Raw genomic sequence first — 6000 nt, 5'->3', positions numbered from 1 at the left:
ATGTGACCATTACGTCGGTGTTTGCTAGCTAACACACTTATTTAAAGCAATCATATGTCAAAGCACATCCCAGAAAGCCCCTCAATCCCTAACAGGTACCATATACCCACACATGTATAAATCAGCAATGTACAGCAAACGTGTACACATTGTAAAATAGAAAATAGAAAACAGTATTCAGAACGTGACCTACCCCTTGCATCACATTTTCATACTGGGAAGACCTGACGTTTGCGATCTCCCCCTATCTGCATACGGGGCCAATCACAACACGCCTTATTGTCATCAGAGTTGAACCAACCAATAAGAATGCTTATTGGTTGGTTCAATAAGAAATTTGGCAACTGCACTGCCCGCAACCGCAGGGCTCTCCAGAGGGCGGTGCATTCTGCTCAACACATCACCGGGGGCACACTGCCTGCCTTCCAGGACACCCACAGCACCCGATGTCACAGGAAGGCCAAAAAGATCATCAAGGACAACAACCACCCAAGCCACTGTCTGTTCACCCTGCTACCATCCAGAAGGTGAGTTCAGTACAGGTGTATCAAAGCTGGGACCGAGAGACTGAAAAACAGTTTCTATCTCAAGGCCATCAGACTGTTAAATAGCCATCACTAGCCGGCTACCACCTGGTTACTCAATCCTGCACCTTAGAGGCTACTGCCCTATATACATATACATGGAATCACTGGTCACTTTAATAATGGAACACTAGTCACTTGAATACATACTGCTTTATTCATTTCATATGTATATACTGTGTTATATTCGACTGAATTTTAGTCAATGCCACTCCGACATTGTTCTTCCTAATATTTATATACTTCTATCCCCATTCTTTACTTTAGATTTGTGTGTATTGTTGTTAATTGTTAGATATTACTGCACTGTTGGAGCTAGGAACGCAAGCATTTCGCTACACCTACAATAACAACTGCTAAATATGTGTATGTGACCAATAACATTTGATTTGATGAATGAAAGATGATAATTGTACAAGATGTGTAAGCTCACCTTTAAGGGGGCTGTGTAAGAGGCTTTGTAAGGAGCTTACAGATGGACAGTGGTAAGGGCAACGGTTTCACAGACATCAGTGGGAGTAGTGCAGAGGGCTGCAAAAAAGCAAGCAGTTTTACAAGCAGTGTGGTTTGTGTTGCACATGCCTGTGAGAAGTGGCTAATGGATCAGCACTCTAGGCTCCAAAATATGAAATTAGGTGAAGTCAAGAGCAGGTGCTGTGCATGTTTGACCAATGAGCAGAATGCATCTTGTAAACCAATCAACCAATGTTTTAACGACAACATTCGTGCTGATAACAACCGGGACCGCTGGTCTCTACACATAATCGAATGCCTGCCTCGCGGTTCAATTGCTGTTTATCGTGGCCCATGTGAAAGTCCCTTTAGGCATTTGTAGATCAGCCCTCCACGTCTCAGCAGCGTCGCGCGCCCAAATGATCGCCAGAATGGAGTGAACCGTGTGCGTGCGTGTGCGTGTACGTGCGCGTGTCGCCAGAGAAATGCAGAGCGAGCCACGCAGAACACTACCATAATAGGCACACGCTACCACGCGCACAGGCGAAGCCGCTTGATAAAATACACTCATTGAAAGGAGGGCTTTGTAACTTACTTCACTGTCAACGGTAAGAATCACTCCATTGAATATTTATTTTTGAAAAAGATTAACAATTGCTCAAGTGCGCTTTTTCAAATCGTTTTATTTTCAGGGTGTGTAGATTTCTGCTTTTCACCTATCCATTTGGATAGGTAGAGCGCACGTTGGATAATGGGATGTATTTGACAAAAAAAGGAGCACTTCTGAGCAAATTGACTTGACTGATTATGTGGACAAATCCTAAAAATGTATGAGTAACCTTGTTTGCAATGGAAATGTCATAATTAGTCCGTTTTCCCTTCTATGCAATTCTACCGACAAAATGTCAAGATAAAGGGGTGTGTTCTCTTTCTCGTGCATAATGTCTGGTGAAGTATGGACCTTTTCCTCCATACAAGTATTTTACATGTCTTGATGATAGTGTAGTTTATTAATGTAGGAGCTCTTTAAAAGTAAATATGACTGATTACAAACATTGCGTGCTAATGATGCACAAGTGTCACAATTTAGGCTGACCAAATGGACAGAAACTCCACATTTTATAGAGATTGTGGAACATCTCTCCAAATGGAAATTATAGTAATTCCAGAAATAAGATTATTTGCCCCACCTCTTTGTGTATGGAGGTGTGACACTACATGTAACACACACTCACACACTGTCATATCATTAGATCTGAACGCGACCGAATTAGGTGACTGATTTATTAATATCATATTTCATCTGAATGTGCACAAATAGGAGATGCTCAGTTCTTGTATGGCATGTGTGATGAGAAGGGGGTGTAGGCTACTAGAGTGCCTATCCTTTCGCAAGACTCTTTAGCATCATTTAAAATATTTAGCATCATATCTGATTCGGTTAAATAATAAGTAAAATATTGTTATCATTTTTAGTGTCCATCGTTGCAATTACATCTCAAATACTATTGGGTTGGAGTGAAACTTCGATTAGTAATGCCAAGTCCTTTGTTTGGCGGGACGCATGCGCATTGCTTTTAGGGTGTGGATTGCTGGATGCATGATATTCTACCATGCTTATCAATTGCCTGTCGCGTGTCCCGAAGTTCGATATCCTTATCGATAGCCTAAAATACTACTTTATTTCTTAAATCGAGAGAATTGAGAATGTGCACGGGTTCTCTTTTTTTACGACAGTGATTAGGGCGGGAATGAGACATTTCGTATTGACATGTTATATTATCAAATGTATGACCTAAACATTTGGCTATTATTCAATAACAAAAATAGCTACCGTTCGGTTTGCTTTAATGCATGTTTGTAGGCAATGCAATTTTGGTTTCTGCTTCAAGCTACACTGTCGCCTATACTTAAGCCACCTGTCAAGAAGCAGCATAATGCATTTCAATAACTGCTCTGCTATGGATGCATATCATTTTAACGCATCATTTGGGTATCATCATTACATCTGCAGGAGGGGAATTGGCTATAAATTGGAGGCAACCTGATGTCTATTCGATGCTGCTATGAAATTATGGCTGAATAACTGAATAACTCATCCCATAAACTAAGATATAGTCTAGTGAGCACCATCCAAAGTCCATGGACTTTGAAATTTGGTCCGTCCGCCCTGGCTTTGATGTCAACGTCCAAAGTAATCATTTTTATCTCCGATTGGGACCGGCCTTAATTTCAAACTCCACAGCCGTCTGGTACTTCACAATACAGTACTCTCCTGTGATCTACTGTGCCCCCCTGGATATGCCACACCTGTCAGGTTGATGGATTATATTGAAGAAATGCTCTCTAATAGGGATGTAAACACATTTCTGGGATCTTTTATTTCAGCTTAGGTAACAAGGGACCAACACTTTGCATGTTGTTTATATTTTTGTTCAGTGGTTGCTTCAGGTTGTGTTTTTATGGCCTTTTATGCATTTCCTTGGAATCAATTCCAATGTTAGTCCATTATAGTTTGTTAAATGGCTTACAGAAACAAAATAACAAAATGTAGACCTATTCCTAAATAGGTTAACTTGAACCCATTTGCACTCCACATTGAAGCCATGCTATTACTTACAATAGAATTCACACTGATATAAGGGCTATAGTTCAGGGCCCGGTTTCCCAAAAGCATGTTAAGTTCATCATTAGAACCTTCGTAGGATCTCTGAGCTGTTTCCCAGAACCAGCGTTAACGTTGCACTTGAAAATGAACGCAATCGAATGCCTGCCTCAGACCACTTGATGCACAGCGCATTGTTATATACTGTTTTACCTTCCTGTGTCACTTGATTTATTTGTCTATCTGTGACTGCCGATAACTTCAGAACAAAGTTGACTGCAAATAGAAAGTTGCCAATGTCTTTGCAATTGACACAAACAAGTATAAAAAATATGCTTTAAATGAAAACTGAGATGACTGCATTAAAATAAACAATAGGCTATAGGCCTATTTTAACTATATTAAAATACATTTCATGTTCAGTCGAGTTCTATTTTGCTACTTGTAGGCTAGGCTACTGTCTGTAATTTGTCTCAATATATTTAATGATGTGTAGCCTAACGTGCACAATAATGTGCCAAAACTGTGATTTAATGCATTTTTATTGGGTAAGCATTAGAATAAGCCACGTCAATATTTGCAGCTATTGTGGAAATATTTCTCTAGGAGCTGATCTGTCATCAGTATTGTGAAATAATTCTAATGTTAAGGTAAGATTTGAATTGAGAAAGCTGAAGCGAGACCCTGTCAGTATCGACATATGCTCCAACGATGCGCTCAGTGACCATTCTATCTGTGTGGTGTTTTGGGAAATGCATGTTACATTTTCAGTCATTGCAGTAAAGATGCATTGTTAAAACACTCGTATACCCAAGATCCATCGCTATCGGGAAACTGGGCCCTGTACAGTAGAGTACAGAACAGTAATGTTCATACAGTAAATTAAGTGTGAGTACTGTAGAGTATAGTAAAGTTCAGTATAATGTACTATATTGTACTGAACTCCACTCTACTTGACTGTACTCTATGAAGTACACTCTACTGTAGGCCTACTCTACTGTATTGTGCTGAACTAAATGCAACTTTGCTCTACTGTACTGTGCTGTATTGTACTTAATCTATGATTGGTTCAGATTTGGCCCAGTCCGGGCAGACCAAATATGGTCTTGTTTGGGGGTGAGTTCATTTAGAATAATACTCAGCATGCTTTGAAAGAGTAGATTTACATTTTAGGCTTGTAGCAGAAATGTGTCTAGAGCGACTTAGTCAGTGCATTCAACTAAGGTAGATAAACAAGCACATATCATATTCATAGCAAGAAAAACATTTCTGTAACTGTTACGGAGAACGTTACTGATAAATTGTGAAACCGTTGCAAAGTAGACTTAATGATTCCGAATACAGGAATGGTGTTGCTGTAAGCTTATGGCTAGCTGCATATGATCTTATTTATTTTTGGGGTTTTGATGTTACCGGTAGAGTGCAATGGTATGTCTTATTTAGGGGATCCAATTCCACGGGTGGAAGCAGAAAATTGAACACAAGTGGCTTCTTTGTTGAACTGCCAATGAATGGGATTATGTGTTTCACGTTCACATAATACTGTTTCTGTTTTAATTAAAAACCAAGCAGTTCGCACACTTGGAAAGAGGGTACAGAGAATGTAGTAGGAACATACAGGTGCTCAGGACATTGCCCTCACTGCTAACTCTAGCCACACCCACTAAACCTCTAATTAGCTTTTGGCTGGGATTCATGCTAATAGGCAGAATGTAAGTATATTCATTTAGATAGAATATCTAGGTACAAGTCTTTGATTGACAAACAAAAACCCCAAACCAATTTTGAAATAATATAAAATGGCCCTTTGACTACTACATTAGACCATTTTACAGTTAATAGGATGGGTTCCTTAGAATTTATTAGGAATCATAGGGAGTATTTAATCATATAATGTTTCTCGCTCTAGAAAAAAAATACAATTGAACAAATAATATCCTGCTCTTATGGTAGCCTATAGGCAATATGATTCCCTTCTCAAAATGTCTAAATGAAAAGTACACAATGAAAATATATAGACTACCATTCAAAAGTTTGGGGTCACTTAGAAATGTTCTTGTTTTTGAAAGAAGAGCATTTTTTTGGTCCATTAAAATAACATCAAATTGATCAGAAATACAGTGTAGACATTGTTAATGTTGTAAATGACTATTGTAGCTGGAAGCTGCCAGTTCAGGATTTGTGAGGCATCTATTTCTCAAACTAGACACTCTAATGTACTTGTCCTCTTGTTCAGTTGTGCACCGGGGCCTCCCACTCCTCTTTCTATTGTGGTTAGAGCCTGTTTGCGCTGTTCTGTGAAGGGAGTAGTACACAGCATTGTACGAGATCTTCAGTTTCTTGGCAATTTCTCGCATG

The 6000-nt window shown here is 39.4% G+C and overlaps 1 protein-coding gene across 1 annotated transcript in view; it reads left to right on the top strand.

Moving 5' to 3' along the window:
* Window positions 1-1419: 1419 nt before the first annotated feature.
* The window catches only part of basp1 (brain abundant, membrane attached signal protein 1), an 81844-nt gene continuing 77263 nt past the window's right edge, over window positions 1420-6000 (top strand). The window contains exon 1 of the mRNA XM_014139107.2: window positions 1420-1645. The gene's annotated coding sequence lies outside the window, so the exon portion shown is untranslated. The remainder of the gene's footprint in view (window positions 1646-6000) is intronic.

The sequence above is a fragment of the Salmo salar genome, chromosome ssa14 (assembly GCF_905237065.1).
Source record: "Salmo salar chromosome ssa14, Ssal_v3.1, whole genome shotgun sequence".
Classification (NCBI taxonomy): domain Eukaryota; kingdom Metazoa; phylum Chordata; class Actinopteri; order Salmoniformes; family Salmonidae; genus Salmo; species Salmo salar.
Note: the sequence above shows the minus strand (reverse complement) of the source record. Positions and strands in the feature narration are given on the sequence as shown.